The sequence below is a fragment of the Scyliorhinus torazame genome, chromosome 3, assembly GCF_047496885.1.
Source record: "Scyliorhinus torazame isolate Kashiwa2021f chromosome 3, sScyTor2.1, whole genome shotgun sequence".
In the NCBI taxonomy this organism is placed as follows: domain Eukaryota; kingdom Metazoa; phylum Chordata; class Chondrichthyes; order Carcharhiniformes; family Scyliorhinidae; genus Scyliorhinus; species Scyliorhinus torazame.
Genome location: NC_092709.1, coordinates 288,537,867 through 288,556,592, shown reverse-complemented (window position 1 = coordinate 288,556,592; position 18,726 = coordinate 288,537,867). Strand labels below are relative to the sequence as shown.

The following is an 18,726-nucleotide window of genomic DNA, read 5'->3' as shown; positions in this document are numbered from 1 at the left end:
CATCTGCAACATGCCAGCCGGGCACCTTGGCACTGCCATCCTGGCACCCTGACAGTGCCTCAGCCAAGTTGACAGTGCTACCCGGGCACCCTGGCAGTACCAGGCTGAAATCGAGGTGGCATTGCCAGGGTGCCCAGCTGGCACTGCCAGGGTGCCAGGCTGGCAGTGTCACAGCACCTGGGTGGCATTAGCAGTGCCAGGGTACAACAATCACCTGGGAGACCCCCCCCAAAACGCCCATCGCACCTTATCACTGTTTGTGGAGACCAGTGCTAAATGGTGCACGGCTGGAGTCTCCTCGGCGAGACCAATAGATCCGGCGGCTGGTTAGTTCTGGTGTAAGCATAGTTAATTGAGTAGTTAAGCTCACTTAACTACTCAAATCCCAATCCCACCCACTGTGCGCAGGATCCAGATTGCAACGTCTCGAGAGATATCACAGGGCGTAACGACCATCAGGAATCCCGGAAGAGTCCTGTCGTGGGATTTATCGGCTGTGTCCAATCCTGATTCTGGTGGGACACGGCAGGTTAATCGCACCCTATGTTTAGCAGGGATGGGAAACTGGACAGCTGAAGAGAGCCAAGAAATGCCAGGCCTAACAGGTGGTTTTCACAACGCTACCTGTGGGTCAGCAATCAGAGAACCCCCAACCCTCCCAACTGCCCACCACCCCCATATCTGCAAATCTGATCACCTCCGCAAAGACCCTCACCATGCCTCCCTCATCTCTGCACTCTGGCTGGCATTGACCAGCTGCGCTCTGAAAGCCAGTGATTCGAAACAAACCTGTTGAACTTTAACCTGGTGTTGTAAGACTTCTTACTGTGCCCACCCCAGTCCAACAGCGGCATCTCCAAATCAAATGCAGTAAGACATGGACAATATCCAGGCTTGGGCTGACAAATGGCAAGTTACATTTACGCTATATAGGTGCCAGGCAATGACCATCTCCTACAAGTGTCATGTGAGAGTACCTTTAAGAAATGGGTGTTTATAAATGGGTGTGTATATAAATATCTGTAGTGAGAGTACCTTGAAGAAATGAGTGTTTACTACTGCAGTGATGTCAGAGAGTGGGTGGAGCTGGGCTGTCTGTCAGCTTTTTACTTTCGATTTTGAGCAGGCTGCAGGGTGTGTTTTAGTTTCATTTTCAGTGTTGGAGCTGAAGCCAGACCAAGCAGGTGTGCTGCTGTTCTCTCTGCCATCAAAAGGCTATCTCTTGATCATTTGGTGAATTCAGAATTATAGATGTTTTCGGTAGTGACTTTCACCTGATGTGCTTCTGATAAAGGTTTTGTTTTTAACTCGTATGGATGTTAAAAGGAAAGCTTAAAGGTTTACTTAGTGTTGTAGTCTTTGGGGGTTGTATTTGAATTAATGGTTGCTAAGATGTTCACTGTAAGTTTTAAAAAGGTGAACTTGAGTTCATAGAATAAACATTGGCTTGCTTTAAAAAATACTTTTCCATTTCTGCTGTACCACATCTGTAGAGTGGGCCGTGTGCTCCCCATACCACAATCTGTTAAAAGTTGTGGGTCAGGTGAACTCCATGATACACTTTGGGGTTCTGTAAACCCTGGCCCATAACACAAGAGAGGATCTAACCACCGCCCCTCAACATTCAATGGCATTACCATCACTGAATCCCCAACAATTAACATCTTGGGGGTTACCATTAATCATAAACTGAACTGGACTAGCCACATTAATGCTGTGGCTACCAGGGCAGGTCAAAGACTAGGAATCCTACGGCGAGTAATTCACCTCTTGACACCCCTCCCCCTGCCTCCCCCTGCCCCAAAGCCTGTCCGCCATCTACAAGGCACAAGTCAGGAGTGTAATGGAATAGTCTCCACTTGCCTGGAGGAGTGGAGCTCCAACAACATTCAAGAAGCTCAACATCATCAAGGACAAAGCAGCCTGTTGATTGCTCCCCCTTCCACAAACATTCAAACCCTCCACCACTGATGAACAGTGGCAGCCGTGTGTAACAGCTACAGGATGCACTGCAGTAACTCCCCACTAACGTTACGTAGTCAGCACATTCCAAACACACGACCACTACCATTTAAAACGACAAGAGCAGCAGATACTTGGGAACAAGACACTGGGGCAAAATCCTGGAACTCTCTCCCTAGCAACTACTTCAAGGTTTGAGGGGCGACTTGATAGAGGTTTCTAAGATGATCAGGGGAATAGATAGAGTAGACAGTCAGAGACTTTTTCCCCCGGTGGAACAAACCATTACAAGGGGACATAAATTTAAGGTGAATGGTGGAAGATATAGGGGGGATGTCAGAGGTAGGTTCTTTACCCAGAGAGTAGTGGGGGCATGGAATGCACTGCCTGTGGAAGTAGTTGAGTCGGAAACATTAGGGACCTTCAAGCAGCTATTGGATAGGTACATGGATTACGGTAAAATGATATAGTGTAGATTTATTTGTTCTTAAGGACAGCACGGTAGCATTGTGGATAGCACAATGCTTCACAGCTCCAGGGTCCCAGGTTTGATTCCGGCTTGGGTCACTGTCTGTGTGGAGTCTGCACATCCTCCCCGTGTCTGCGTGGGTTTCCTCCGGGTGCTCCGGTTTCCTCCCACAGTCCAAAGATGTGCAGGTTAGGTGGATTGGCCATGATAAATTGCCCTTAGTGTCCAAAATTGCCCTTTGTGTTGGGTGGAGGTGTTGACTATGGGTAGGGTGCTCTTTCCAAGAGCTGGTGCAGACTCAATGGGCCGAATGGCCTCCTTCTGCACTGTAAATTCAATGATAATCTATGATTAATCTAGGACAAAGGTTCGGCACAACATCATGGGCCGAAGGGCCTGTTCTGTGCTGTATTTTTCTATGTTCTATGTTCTATGTTCTATGTAGCCCCACCATCTATACGTTCCCCTCCAAGTCACTCACAACCCGGTCTTAGAAATATATCACCGCTCCTTCACTGTCGCTGGGGCAAAATCCTGGAACTCTCTCCCTAACAACATTGTGGGTGTACCTACACCTTCAGGACTGCAGCGGTTCAAAAAGGCAACTCATCACCACTTTCTGAAGGGCAATTAGGGATGGGCACTAAATGCTGGCCTAACCAGCGACGCCCACATCCCATAAATCATTTTTTTAAAAATTATAAACAAAATTTATTAAAAGAAAAGCAAAGAAAACAATATTTAAACTTTTACTTCACAGTTCTAACACTAACAGATTACATGCAGTTTCTTAATCTTAACACTAGTTCCCATCAAACAACAATTTGCATGAAAATACAGCTCTCATTCCACTTACACATTCAGGCAAAGGCAACATTACATTTAGGAAGCAATTTTTCTTCTGCCAGGGACATTCATTCAGAACCATTTGCGAAAGCCTTCTCTCTTTCATGACCTCTTTGATAGCTGCTTACATCCTTTCTTTCTTTGCTTGTTCCAAATTGATTCTCTTTCTCTCTCACTGAGTTCCATCCAGCCCTTCAAACAAAGGTCCTCCGCTTCAATGTCCAGACTGGAATTTATCAACTGTAATTGGGCTGCTTGATTGCCCACTCCCGTTTACACAAAGGCAGCACGGTAGCTATGACCAGAGCTGCGCCATCCACATGCACCTAACCTTCCATTAACGGACAAATGGGTCACCAGGCTTTGTAATAGGGTAATGGCTGATCATGCAGGATGGATCTCAGGTGAACAACCTTATGCATTCCCTCATGAGTTTAAGTCTGAATGGGACCATGTGACTCAGACAGGTGTGGGCGTATCCCTCTGAGTCTGTTGCTAGCAGTCTTTATAACCCCTAAATTGCCCCTCGGACTCCATTTCTGGACCAAGTTCCTGATATTTACCTATCATGACAATAGTTGCCATCCAAAAGCCATCCAGAAGCAAAACAAAGAGAAATACTGAAGTAAAACAAAGACTTGCAAACATAAAGGAATTGAAATGGTGTCTGAAATTATTGTATGAAATTGTTGAACTCAATGATAAAAACAGAATATGTTGAAAATGTTCTGCAGGTCTGATGGCATCTGTGGAAATGGAAACAGAGTTAACATTTCAGGTGTATGACTCATCATCAGAACTGTCAGGGTCAGGATTAAAATTGCCCCTTGTGTGTAATGTTTTCAATGTGAACATGCAGAATGTGATTCCAGGAATTTATTCCAATGGAGGCCTATGACTGCAACAGTTAGAATTGATCCTTCAGGACAATTTACTTTGTGCATTTTAGTGGTCCATGTTCCGAGATCTTCTGTTTCCAGCAGAAGAAGAAACTTTTTGGGACAATGACGCTTTAGCCCTTCCATGGGCAGCACGGTAGCACAGTGGTTAGAATCCCAGCCATTATTGCTAGACAGCATGGTTTTGTGAAGGGGAGGTCATGTCTCACTAACCTGATCGCGTCTTTTGAGGAGGTGACAAAGATGATTGATGAGGGATGGATGTTGCTTAGATGGACTTCGGTAAAGCCTTTGACAAGGTGTCTCATGGCAGACTGGTACAAAAGGTGAAGTCACACAGTATCCGAGCTGAGGTGGAAAGATGGATACAGAACTGGTTCAGTCACAGAAGGCAGAGGGTAGCAGTAGAAGGGTGTTTTTCTGAATGGAAGGTTGTGACTAGCGGTGTTCCACAGGCATCTGTGCTTGGGCCTCTGTTGTTTGTAGTGTACATAAACTAATTGGAGGAAAGTGCAGCTGGTCTGATTAGTAAACTTGTGGATGACACAAACGTTGGTGGAGTGGAAGATAAGGTTGAGGACTGTCAGGTGATACAACAGGACATAGATAGGTTGGAGATTTGGGCAGATAAATGGCAAATGGAGTTTAATCCAGACAAATGTGAAGTAATGCATTTTGGTCGGTCTAACATAGAGGGGAAATATACCGTAAATGGCAAAACTCATAGGAATATAGAAAGTCAGAGAGATCTGGGCGTGCAGGTACACAGATCTTTGAAAGTGGCAACCCAAGTGGACAAGGTAGTCAGAAAGCATATGAAATGCAGAGGAGGTTTACCAAGATGTTGCTTGGTCTGGAGGGTTATCGCTATGTGGAGAGGCTGAATAGACTCGGACTGTTTTCATTATAACGACAGGGGTTGAGGGGTGACCTGATACAAGATTATCAGGGCCATTGATAGAGTGGATGGGCAGGCACTCTTTCCCAGGGTGGAGGGATCAGTTACCAGGGGGCATAGGTTTAAGGTCTATGGGGCAACGATTAGAGGAGATGTGCAAGGCAGATTTTGTTTATACAGAGGGTGGTGAGTGCCTGGAATGCGTTGCCAGGGGAGGTTGTGGAAGTAGATACATTAACAGCGTTCAAATGACATCTCGACAAATGCATAGATAGAATGGGTAGAGAGGGATACGGTACTAGGAAGTGCTGAGGGTTCAGGCCAAGGGTAGTATCATGACTGGTGCAGGCTTGGAGGGCCGAAGGGTCTGATCCTGTGATGTATTGTTCTTTGCACTTCGTATGCTGATACTGCTTGTGTTGAAAGTCCACAGTAAATCTCAGCTTAAACAATTGAACGCCGGTTCCAGTGGACTTGACTCTGCTTACAAACTGGCCTAAATTTGACACACGACACATCAGTTTTCATCTCAGAGAAATTTACAGAATAACTGAATCAGGCTTGAAGAAAACAGAGACAGATGTCAAGACCTCTGAAATGTGCAAGGGTTTTACAATTGATTTTGATGAGTGCAATCTCCCTGATTGTCAGAAAATAAGTTGGCCTTTGTGACTTAGCTGGAGGATCTGTGATTAGTTCAGGTTTATGTTTAATGATCTAAAATTAGGCATAGGAAACTCTAAGACAGCACTGGATTTAGATATTGCTGCAAGTCTGCATCTCATCAAAAGTGCTTCATCATTGGCTTTAAATTAGAAGCCAGTCGTTACAAATGATAGCATCATGGAATTTTGCATCATTGAATGAATCCATTCACGGGCAGCATGATGGCGCAGTGGTAGCACTGCTGCCTCACGGGGCCGAGGTTCCAGGTTTGATCCCGGCTCTGGGTCACTGTCCGTGTGGAGTTTGCAGATTCTACACGTGTTTGCGTGGGTTTCGCTCCCACAACCTAAATATGTGCAGGGTAGGTGGATTGGCCATATCTTTTTATCAAAACAGTAAAAAATATATACAAGGCCAAACGGTACAAACACTAATTTTGTGTTGGAGAAACAGTGTGCCCTCTCATCAGTACCATTGTACGGGGAGGGGGGGTGGATACTCTGATTATTGGAAAAAATGAATTGGGTACTCCAAATTTATTTTTAAAAAAGAAAGAAGCTATCCAGCCCATCACCATGTCCTAGCTCTCTGAATGAAGTAACCCAAAAGCCCCATTCCTTTGCTTGCACCCATTTAATTTTCTTTGGCAAAATATTTACTCACTCCCGGAAGCCGGTTGCAATATTTTCACTACAGCTTAACCACCTCTTTAGTTTTGTTGACATCGAGGGAGAGAGTATTGTCGTTACACCACTCCCCACTAGGTTCTCAATCTCCCTCCTGTGTTCTGACTCCTCGTTGTTTGAGATCTGACCCACTACGGTCGTGTCGTCAGCAAACCTGCAGATGGAGTTGGAGCCAAATTTTGCCACGCAGTCGTGTGTGTATAGGGAGTATAGTAGGGGGCTAAGTACGCAGCCTTGCTGGGCCCTGGTGTTGAGGACTATCGTGGAGGAGGTGTTGTTGTTTATTCTTACTGATTGTGGTATACGGGTCAGGAAGTCAAGGATCCAGTTGCAGAGTGAGGAGCCAAATCTTGGGTTTTGGAGCTTTGATATGAGCTTGGCTGGGATTATGGTGTTGAAGGCGGAGCTGTAGTCACTAAATGGAAGTCTGATGTAGGAGTCCTTGTTGTCAAGATGTTCCAGGGATGAGTGTCGGGCCAGGGAGATGGTGCCTGGTGTGGACCGGTTGTGGCGGTATGCGAATTGCAGTGAACCTAGGCATTCTGGGAGTATGGGGTGATGTGCCTCATGACCAACCTCTCGAAACATTTCATAACGATCGGTGTCAAGGCCTCCGTACGATAGTCATTGAGGCACGTTTCCTGGTTGTTCTTTGGCACAGGTACGAAGGTGATCTTCTTAAAGCAGATGGGGGCATCGAAACAGAGTAGGGAGAGGTTGAAGACGTCCACGAATACATCTGCCAGCTGGTCCGCTTAAGATCTGAGTGCACGACCAGGGACACCATCCGGACCCGTCGCCTTCCAGGGTTTACATTACAAAAGGCCGATCTGACTTCGGAAGCTGTGTCGGTGGGTCTGGGTGTGTCCGAGGCTGCTGGGGTAGTTGACAGAGGTTTAATGGTTTCCTGCTCGAACCGAGCATAGAATGCATTGAGTTCATCAGGGAGGGGTGCGCTGCGGACGGAGATTCGGCTCAGCTTCGCTTTGTAGCCCGTTATGTTGCTTCAGCCTTGCCCCAACCAACGAGAGTCTGTATCGCTAGTCTGTGACTCCAACTTGGTCATCTGGTCATATGATCATGAATAGTCATATGGTCAGGAAAGGGAGGATTCCTGCTTCATGCGTAACTCAAGAAAGGGAACCTCTTCAAGGGAGCTTGTGGTTGACTTTCCTCTTTCTGTGCTTAAAACTCCATGGGACGGATTCTCCATCCCACTGCACCAGTTTTCTGGTGTGATGCACCCCCGCAGGCAACGGGATTCTTCGTCCCGCCAGCCGGACAATGGGGTTTCCCATTGTGGGGAGCCCTACGCCGTCAGGAAATCCCAGGGCGTGGGTGCGCTGTCGGTGTAACGGAGAATCCCGACACCAGAGAATCCAGCCCAATGACTATAACCCTATGGTTATGACTAAGCCATATTACCAAAGGAGGCAGCATAATGATGATAGAGGCTGGTTTAGCACAGTGGGCTAAACAGCTGGCTTGTAATGCAGAACAACGCCAGCAGCGCGGGTTCAATTCCTGTACCGGCCTCCCCGAACAGGCACCGGATGTGGCGACTAGGGGCTTTTCACAGTAACTTCATTGAAGCCTACTTGTGACAATAAGCAATTATTGGTGAACACTATCTCCTTCATTAGATGTAAGAAACATGAGCAGCTTTCAGCAGCACGTTTAGAAGCATCAAACCATTATTGATGTGCTGAAGACAAATATATAGTTCTCCCTTTTATACTGTTTCTAGAAACAAAAATCAATCCCACTGGCAGATGAGTTGGTAACCACAGGAAAGAGATTTAAGATAAATGGTGAAAGTATCTTTTGTGAGGGCCACGAAGAATCCAGCACACGTTGAAGGATAGAAAGAAATGACATTTATTTACAATAACATCTATATACAACAGCAGCAGCAACTCCTTGCTGCTCACTCTTCTCAAGCTGGTTCCAAACTGGCCAGCTTTATTTATGCAGGGAATCTGCTAATGATTTCTCCGCCCCCCTCATTGGGGAAGCTCATACTCCCAAAGGATTGTGGGATTGCCATTAGTTCCCAGCCAGTGGTAAGCAGGCAGGTTATAATATCCCTCCCCCCCAAAGTCCAAGGAATCCATCGAAGACCCTGGTGAAGGGCGTCGGACTCATTTTGCCGCAGGCCGGTCACTATTTGCACGAGGCGCTGGGTTGGGCAGCATGTAACGAGACGGAGAACGGTGCTTCCGTGATGAATGGCGTAATGGTTGTACACCCACGGCCCGTGGGCCCGAGGATTCCCCCTCTGAGGCAGCCTGTGTCTCCATCTCGGAGTGGGAGTCCGCTGCCTCCGTCATCTCAGCGTCTCTATCTCAACGCGGTTCTGCAACGACCTGCACAGGCTTTGAGTGCGGCACCAGAGGAAGGTTGTGAGGAATACTTTCCACTGTGTCTGGTCTCTGTGGCTGTAGAAATGAGCTCCGGGGGTTGGGAATCTTTGGACCGAACGTGGTCTACATGCTTGCGCTGGAGACGACCCTGGGCTTGCACCTGGTAAGAGATAGGGCCCGTTTTGCGAAAGATTACGCCAGGGACCCACTGGGCACCAACAGCAAAATTCCGAACGAACACTGAGTCACCGGGCGCAAACTGCCGAATCGGCCAATGCGAGAAAAACCATGTTCCTGCCGTTCTTGTGTGCGGCGTACTTTTGCGCCAATGTCCAGGAAAACCATTCTAAGGCGGGTGCAAAGTCTCCGGCCCATTAGGAGTACCACGGGAGTTACCCCAGTCACCGCATGTGGGGTGGTCCTATATGAAAACAAAAAATGAGCTAGTCTCGTGTCCATCGACCAGGAAGACTGCTTTTTTAGGCATTGTTTGAATGACTGCACTGCGCGCTCCGCCAACCCATTTGAAGCCGGGTGGTATGGGGCGGTGCGGATATGGCTTATGCCGTTCATCTTCATGAACCTCACAAACTCCTCACTTGTGAACGGAGTGCCGTTGTCCGTGACCAAGACCTCGGGGAGGCCATGCGTACTGAAAGACAAAGGCATCTTCTCGATTGATGCGCAGGATGTTGTGCCTACCATCTTATGCGCCTTTAACCATTTAGACTGGGCATCGATTAATAGAAGGAACATGGATCCTTGAAATCCGCATGCAAGCGCGCCCAAGGCCGCCCTGGCCATTCACAGTGATGTAGGGGGAAGCTTCTGATGCTCGTGGCAAATGGAGCAGTTTTGGGCCACCTTCCCAATGTCGGTGTCGAGACCTGGCCACCAGACACAACTCCGGACTAACATTTTCATTTTGGTCACACCCGGATGCCCATTGTGCAAGTCTCTTAGTATCAGCCCCTGTCCTTTTTCCGGGACAATCACACGCATACCCCACAAGAGGATACCGTCTTCCACGCTAAATTCTGACAGCTTGGAGGAAAATGACCGCAGCTCGCCGAGGAGCTGTCTATGCTGCCCACCATACAGGACTATGTGCCGAACCTTTGACAGGACTGGCTCCGTCTGGGTCCACTCACGGATCTGCGATCCTATGACAGGCAAGGTGTCCATAAAATTTAGGGTTGCAACCACCTCACCGGTCATGGGGGTCGGCTCAGTGCGTCGGTATTCGTTATCTGGGTTCCTGGTTTGTGCTCCAGAGAATACTCATAGGCAGCGAGCAACAAAGCCCAGCGCTGGATCCGTGCGGAAGCAATGGGCGGTATTGGCTTATCCTCTTGGAAAAGTCCCAGCAGAGGCTATGATCAGTCACTATAGTGAAGTGGTGGCCATACATGTACTGGTGGAAGCGTTTCACCGCAAAGACCACCGCCAGGCCCTCCTTCTCGATCTGCACGTATTTCTTTTCCGCTGCAGTCAATGTGCGGGAGGCGAAAGCTATCGGCCGCTCGGCCCCGTTCTCCATCTTGTGGGACAGGACGGCCTCAATACCATACGGGGATGCATCACATGTGATGAGCAAAGGCTTTCCAGGATCATAGTGGGTTAGTAACCCAGACGATGTGGGCAGGGGCCTGTTGAATTGCGCGTACCTTCTCTGCGACGGGGTGCAAACCTTCGCGGTCCACCCGATAACCCAGGTAGACTACTTCCTTCGCCTGAAAGACGCACTTTGTGCGACGTAAACGGACTCCAGCCTCTGAAAAGCGTCTAAGGACAGCCTCCAAATTTTCCAAATATTCCTGCTCCAACATCCCTGTATTAAAACGTCGTCTAAGTAGACTGCGACACGTGGTAAACCTCTCAAAATGCCCTCCATGACGCATTAAAAAATAGCGCAGGCAGAGGATACCCAAAGGGCAACCGTGTACATTCATACAGGCCCCGGTGTGTATTAATCATTACATATGGGCGGGAGGCAGGGTCCAGCTCCAACTGCAGGTAGGCGTGACTGATATCTAATTTTGTGAACGAGTGTCCGCCTGCAAGCTTCGCGTAGAGATCCTCTATGCGAGGCATTGCATATCGGTCGAGCCGGGAAGCCGTGTTCACTGTAAGTTTATAGTCGCCGCACAAGTGAACTGTGGCATCTTGCTTCATTACAGGTACAATTGGTGCTGCCCAGTCAGTGAAACGGACAGTCCTGATAATACCCAAACTCTCCAAACGAGTGAGCTCCCCTTCTACCTTCTCGAGCAAGGCGTAAGGCACCGGGCGCGCCTGGAAATAGCGTGGCGTGGCTCCTGATTCAATTTGGATATGGGCTACGGCCCCTTTATTTTCCCCAAACCGGGCTGGAATACATCTGGGTACCATCCTAGCAACTCAGTTAACCCTCCAGAAACTGTATGGAGGATGTGCTGCCACTGCAGCCACAAATGGCGCAACCAGTCCCGACCCAACAGGCTGGGCCCGCGGCCGCGCATCACGGTAAGTGGGAAACGCCCCTCCTGGTGCCCATAAACAGCAAGGGTCATCGTAGTTCCTGCAATGTCCAATGGTTCCCCCGTATAGGTGGCCAACCTGGCCTGTGTGTCTGTTATTGTAAGGGTCTGTATACCCTGCTTGATGAGATCGAATGTCCTCTGGGCAATCCCGGAGACCACTGCGCCAGAGTCCAACTCCATCTCAAGCGGGTGACCGTACTGTCATCCTAATGGGGGCCACAGGGGGAGCTGCCACACAATGCAGCTGCAGGCAGTCATCCTCAGGAGTAGTCGCCGCAGGTTCATCCAAATGTAAGGTTCGGCCTCTGGGCTGGCCCCAGTTTCTGTCGGAACGATGGCGCCTCTGGCACCCCCTGGACCGGCATCCGCTACGGGGTCGGCGCCCACAAGTCTGACATGGACATGGCTCCTCATCCGTTGGTTCTGGAGAAGGCTCCCTTCGGGGAGGAATGTCCGACGGCCACTGGCGTCGATCCGGACGTCGCCTCGCCCAACGTACCGCAGGGGTGCGGGGAGACGCGCCCCAAGCAATGCACCTCCATTCCCTGTAGCTCCTGCACTCCCCGTTCTGCGCTATCTCAGGACAATACTATTTGAATGGCCTGCTGAAAAGTCAATTTTGGCTCAGCTAACAACTTTCTCTGGGTAGCCGCATTGTTAATACCGCAAACTAAACGGTCACGTAACATTTCTGACAAGGTCTCACCATAGTCACAGTACTCTGCAATCCTGCGTAGCCTGGATAGAAAATCAGCAAGGGATTCTCCTGGAGTCCTCTCCCCGGTATTAAACCAGTAACGCTGGACTATCGTGGACGGAGTTGGGTTAAAATGTTGCCCCACTAAGTTCACAAGTTCATCAAACGTTTTGGTGTCCGGCGCAGCTGGGTACCTAAGGCTCCTAATCACCCCAAACGTATGCGGGCCACAGGCGGTGAGCAATATGACCACTTGGCACTCGTTTTCGGTGATGTTGTTTGCCTGGAAATAGTAACGCATCCGTTGTGTGTACTGGTTCCAGATATCCAGCGCAGCATCAAAAACATCCAAACGTCCGTACAGAGGGCATGGTGTAATAGAAAACAACTTCCAACCTGTATCCAACAAAAATCCAGGGAGGTGGCTTCAGCAGTGTAGACAGCTATTCACTTTAATCCTCATCGCCAGTTTTGTCAGAGCCACGAAGAATCCAGCACGAGTTGAAGGATAGAAAGAAATAACATTTATTTACAATAACGTACATATATATATATATGCAACTCCTTGCTGCTCACTCTCCTCTAGCCCGTTTCAAACTGGCCAGCTTTATTTATGCAGGGAATCTGCTAATGATTTCTCCCCCCCTCATTGGGGAAGCTCATACTCCCAAAGGATTGTGGGATTGCCATTAGTCCCCAGCCAGTGGTAAGCAAGCAGGTTATAACAGTATCACGGTGGGGAGGGGAAGTATTTTGGTTGTTAGATAATCAAACTTTTTAATGGACAGTAAATTTTTCTCAACTGGAATGCACTTCTTAAAGGGCTGTGGAAGCAGATTCAATCATAACTTTCAGAAGCAAATTGGATATTTGGGCCCGGAATTTGCAACAGGAATAACGGGTAGGCTATCAGCATTCACAGTTATATTAAATCAGGCTGCAACTTCTGATGTCCGCACATTTTGACTCAATCGCAGAAATCTTGACGTTGCTGTGCATGTTGCTGAGCTCAGCACAGGCACACTGGATTATAATGGGTTCCTTCAGTGCATCATGATTCTTGGGAATGCTAACTGTCTTTTTAAGATGGAAAGCACCTAGACAGTCACCCAGGATTTAATCATGCTCGGTTTTTCTGGGGGGCAGCCTGCCTTTCATCAACACCTGGTGCTGTTAAAGGTGATCTGATGCATTCATTCAGCTCATTTGCATGTAATTTACATTCTTGCGCCCTCTACAGGTGCAGTCATGTGCAGTCACAAGAATAGGTTCAGGGACAGCTCTGGAACTAGTTTCAGTGGGCTTTTTTTTTGCAGAGCGTGGCAGCAGGTGGGGAAAATGTCATGGAAGCCGCCAGTCCCAACTGTACCTCTCTCCGCTATATTGTTAGGAACAGTGAAAGGAAAATTCCATGGGACAGGTCCCACAATGTGATGCTGGCACCAGAACTTAGGTTCTAAATGTTCGGGGGTGCCTGTTTGAAAGGGCACCCTGATGCAAAATATTAAACATAGAACCCCTCCTCCCCCCCCACCAAATGCCACCCCATCTCCCGAACACCCCAGGACCCCACTGAACCCCCCCCCCCCCCACACACACAAATACACAATACAAATACAGGTACATGCCATGATTCATGGCGGGAATCTAATGGTGGGGAGGGAGCATGTTGGACGGGGGCTGCACTTGGGGGGATGATCATAGAATTTACAGTGCAGAAGGAGGCCATTCGGCCCATCGGGTCTGCACCGGCTCTTGGAAAGAGCACCCTACCCAAGGTCAACACTGCCACCCTATCCCCATAACCCAGTAACCCCATCCAACACTAAGGGCAATTTTGGACACTAAGGGCAATTTATCATGGCCAATCCACCTAACCCGCACATCTTTGGACTGTGGGAGGAAATCGGAGCACCCGGAGGAAACCCACGCACACACGGGGAGGATGTGCAGACTCTGCACAGACAGTGACCCAAGCTGGAATCGAACCTGGGACCCTGAAGCTGTGAAGCAATTGTGCTATCCACAAGGCTACCGTGCTGCCCCTGATTATTAACCATAAAAGCAGGGGGCAGGGACAATAGCTATGGGAAATCCTGCAGGCACAAAATATGGTTTAGGACTCCAGTGGGATTTCCTGCTCCCCCACCGTTGAGTCCGTCCCCTGAAAACAGAAATGGAAATCTCCCCCAGTGTCTCTTTTCAGTCTGCATTAAATCTGCAGTAAAGCCACCATATAGAAGTAGGAAGGAGAAAGATCTACCCATAGATTAAGATAGGATGAAGGAGACTTGTTGACAAAATTAGGACTCACAGGAGCTGACTTTCAATTTGGTAGCGTATCAGGTTAAGCTTGGCAGACGGATGGCACTGCCTGTCCAATTACACCAGTGAAAGACCCAAACCATTTTTGTGGTTGCCATTAGTTAGAACAGTTACAGTGGGCACCAGCGCGCAGCCAATAATTGGGGGAACAGGAATCAAATGCTCCTTCTGTAGGTTGTGCAGAATATAGACCTTTTAAGAAAGAGATAGGAAATTTAGTTTGGGGGCACACAAGGACTGGCATCAATTGGGAAGATTTGGGGTGGGTGAGAGGAGCATTTAGGCATTTAAAAATCAGCACCCGGTCCCTTGGTTCCATATCTTATACTACTCTTAGCTAATGAAAATCTAACAATTTGAATTTCAACATTTTCGTAGCCTCAACAGTGTTTTTCAGGAATTACAGGTCCCTCATGTAAAGAAGTGTTTCGTAATTTCACCCCTAAATGGATAAACTAATTGTCGGCTCCTTATTCTGATCCACCATGATCTGATTAAATGGAGCAGCAGATTCGAAGGGCTGAATTGCCTACTTCTGCGCTTAATTCCTATGTTCCTTTCCTTCCCAGCAGATGTTTTTCACTGTAGACTCATTCAGGTCTCTGCAGTTTCAGAAATACAGTCACTCACAGCCTTTCTGGGAAGAGAGAGAGACGAGGGAGCAGGTCCTTATCTCTCAGTGTTCAGGACTCAAAATAGTTCCACTCGAGTAGAACCCAATCACCACCTGTTACCAGGCAACCAATCAAACTGAGTCCCACCCCACCTCGCGGGTGCCACAAAGCCTGAGTGCTCCTGTTTGAACACTAGTATCAAATACTATGTTGCAATTTTTTTAATTCCTCATTCTCTCTGCTGCCTGACTTAACGGTACATGTCCATTAAGCACCCATGGATCCAAATGATAACAGTAAAAATAAAGAGAGGTGAAATAAGGGAATCATCAGGAAGTACCCTTACCATGCCACCACTGCAACCCTCTCCCTCTTACCCTGCACTCTCCTCCTCCATTCCCCCCCCCCACCTCCCACCCCCGTGCCCCGTGGTTGAACTTGGACCTTTGTTGCAGTAGCACCAGTGGGGAAGGAGAGCCCTGTATTCCTAACTCCAGGTACAGTACAAAGAACAAAGAACAAAGAAATGTACAGCACAGGAACAGGCCCTTCGGCCCTCCAAGCCCGTGCCGACCATGCTGCCCGACTAAACTACAATCTTCTACACTTCCTGGGTCCGTATCCCTCTATTCCCATCCTATTCATGTATTTGTCAAGATGCCCCTTAAATGTCACTATCGTCCCTGCTTCCACCACCTCCTCCGGTAGCGAGTTCCAGGCACCCACTACCCTCTGCGTAAAAAACTTGCCTCGTACATCTACTCTAAACCTTGCCCCTCGCACCTTAAACCTATGCCCCCTAGTAATTGACCCCTCTACCCCGGGGAAAAGCCTCTGACTATCCACTTTGTCTATGCCCCTCATAATTTTGTAGACCTCTATCAGGTACTGAACCAAGACGGTGACTCGGGGTGTCCATGGGTCCAATAGCACGGTGCTGCCCATGAAGAACAGCTCAGCATCGAGATGGAGGGAAAGAACCAATCTGCCCCAGCAGAATGCTGAACAGTGGGTCAGGAGCAGTGCAGCACTATTGCAGAAATGTTTTGTTGCACTCACCTCAAAGTCTCTTACAAACTGAGGACCAACTTGTACACACGACTCTTTAGCAATCGGTTTGTTGGTCATAAGCAGGTAAATCTTGAATGTCTAGATATTTCATTTGCTGGAAAACTGGTTCTTTAAAGCTGCTGTTCTGTTTTGAGGCCCAGATTCTAATTCAATGCAAACTCTTTACATGTTTATTCACAAAATGTTACTGATAAATCTTTTTAGGAAAAATCTTTTTTTTTTAAAGTCAGGATGGTCTGATTCAGAAGTGGGAAAGTAAGTCAAATTTTTTGTAAAAAGAGATTGGGGAGGAAGGAACAAGTGAATAAATAGTCGCGGTCATTTCAGCATTAGAGTGCATGAATGAAAAACCAGCACAAATTACCCTCTGAAGGGAGAGGTCTGACCTAATCATTAAACACACTTCCAAATTGTCAAATAATTCAGCCGGGACAACTGACTCTATTTTATACATTTTCTGCTGCTTGTCAGGAGAATTTAATCTCTTAATTTACATATCTACTATAGTTAATTGAATGCAATTTACAACAATCCAAAAAAAAACACACATTTTGCCACTAAATGTTTCTTGAATGTTGGATGTCAGTAATGTTATGAACCTTAGGGAGATGAGCTATGGTGTGACATGTTGTTAGCAAATTTAAAAGGCAAAATTAGCAGAGCAATCATGAGAAAATAACGTTAAGCTTCTATTCCCATCTGTCATATGCATTTTGTTGGATGATTAACTGGCACTATTTTGGCCTACCCTTGGGCCCTCCTGAGGGGCATGCCCCTTGACATGCACCTGCCACTCTCTCCAAAGAAATATTGAAAAACATCTTTGCCTTTCTTGTCTCCAGATGACCTGAAACAATTTATTAAATTCCTAGATTTTTACATATTCAAAATAAAGAAAATATCTACCTTAAGGCTGCATATGACCTCAGGCAAAAAAGTACATAATTCTATGCAGGCATGTTTTTATGACACAAAGGATTGAAATTAGTATTCACACTTGTTCATGTTAAAACTGTGTATATTTTAGGTTGAACATGTATTTAGGCACCATTTTATTTTGGCCCTCTCAGTAAAGGGAGGTCAGGGGCTAGCACTGCCAAATTGGCTTATTACCGTGTCACTGGCTACTCAGAGATTTGCAAGGGAGACCATGTGACTGCCCTTCTGTAACTCCGCTTCCCCTCCTCGGGGAAATGCCTCACATCCACTCTGCGCCTTCCCTGACGGCCCATCTGCAAATGAGGTAAATGTTACGTTGTACTGCCACAGCACAAAGTGGAGAAGTTAAGATATGCTCACCCACAATGGGTTTCGCAGGCGTACCTTTGAGAATGGATCAAAGAGCCATGGGGAATTAACCCTCAAACATCAACATTTCAAGTACAACTTTGTGAGGTTAATCATTTTAACGAGATAAGGAATTAAAATGTAAAACTTCACTGAAACTTTGCAGAAGTTGCTCATTTGGGGCAAAAATAAATGGCGATTATAATTTATGTTTTGGTTGAGTTGTCCACTGTGTGAGAAAAAAATTGAAAAGTGTTACTTTCTCTGGCACGTACACACTTTGTATTGTTAATTTATCAGGACATCAACCCATCTCCCCTCCAGTAAATGTGACCTCATCACAAAACAATCTCTTTCCCTTAAGCAGGGTTGGCAAGCAGGAAGATATTCCCAGTTCAAACTGTGGTGATTTCCAGGGAGAAGAAGGCAACTAGTGGAGGTGATAAAGCAAGAAGAATAAAGATTAAATGATTATCTAAACGGGACAAAGAAAATACAACCTTCTGGAGGATATGATTGTTCCTGCTGTTAGACACAAGCAGTCTCCTTGACTGTGTAACATGTACGCAGTGTGAATTCTGCTACAAATAAAAACATGTATTTAATGTGTTGTGGAGATTGCACACCTTTGGTAGAGCAGTATTAGGATAATAACAATATTTGTTTTTAAAAATTGTATGCATGCTTCAAGTTTAAACAAATGTTATTAAAAATAAATAAATATTGGCACTTCCTCAATGACACTCATCCAGACTCACATACAAAGAATAGTCACTAGGGGTTGCTGGCATTGATGTAACTATATCTCAACATAAATTAGTGCCTTCAGAGAGGTAATGGTAAACGGGGAAGGAAGAACACTGAATAAATTGTACACGTGTATGCTTCTCTTGTCAATCTCCATTTCAATTTATTTTGCATTATTTCAGATTTTTGTTTTATGAGGATTTAAAGTAGGATTCAAAGCCATATAAAGGTTGTATGATTATGGTCTCTTTCTGCTCCACAAAACTTAGAGTCCCCCTGAAGCAGTGAAGCATCCTCTGATGTTAAACAGCCCAACTTATCAGTGCATTCTTCCAGCAAACTTCCTGAGGGCAAGTGGTATCCTCTGATGTGCACAGCCCAGTTTCAAAGGCATTTTCTTTTGGTGCATTAAGCTACTAATTAGGATGTAAGCAAATAGGAAATAAATCTCCTTTTGTTATCTTCTTTTCATTTTTGGGAAGAGTGAAAGACTAAAGTTTCCGTCAATCGAAGTGAAGGTTGTCAGGTCCATGGAACATGTTCAAGTGTGATATGCTCCCAGGTTATAAACATCAGGGGCTATTTACTAAACACTGGAGGAAAAATTTATAAATTTACCTTGCGGTGGGTCAAGGAGGTAACTCTTTAAGGGAGTTTCCCCCGAAGTCCATCGG

The 18,726-nt window shown here is 46.9% G+C and overlaps 1 long non-coding RNA gene across 1 annotated transcript in view; it reads left to right on the top strand.

The window, feature by feature from the left end:
• The window catches only part of LOC140409609 (uncharacterized), a 106,992-nt gene extending 88,844 nt beyond the window's left edge, over nucleotides 1-18,148 (top strand). Inside the window, exon 3 of the long non-coding RNA XR_011940426.1 lies at nucleotides 17,673-18,148. This is a non-coding gene — a long non-coding RNA (uncharacterized lncRNA). The remainder of the gene's footprint in view (nucleotides 1-17,672) is intronic.
• Nucleotides 18,149-18,726: the final 578 nt, after the last annotated feature.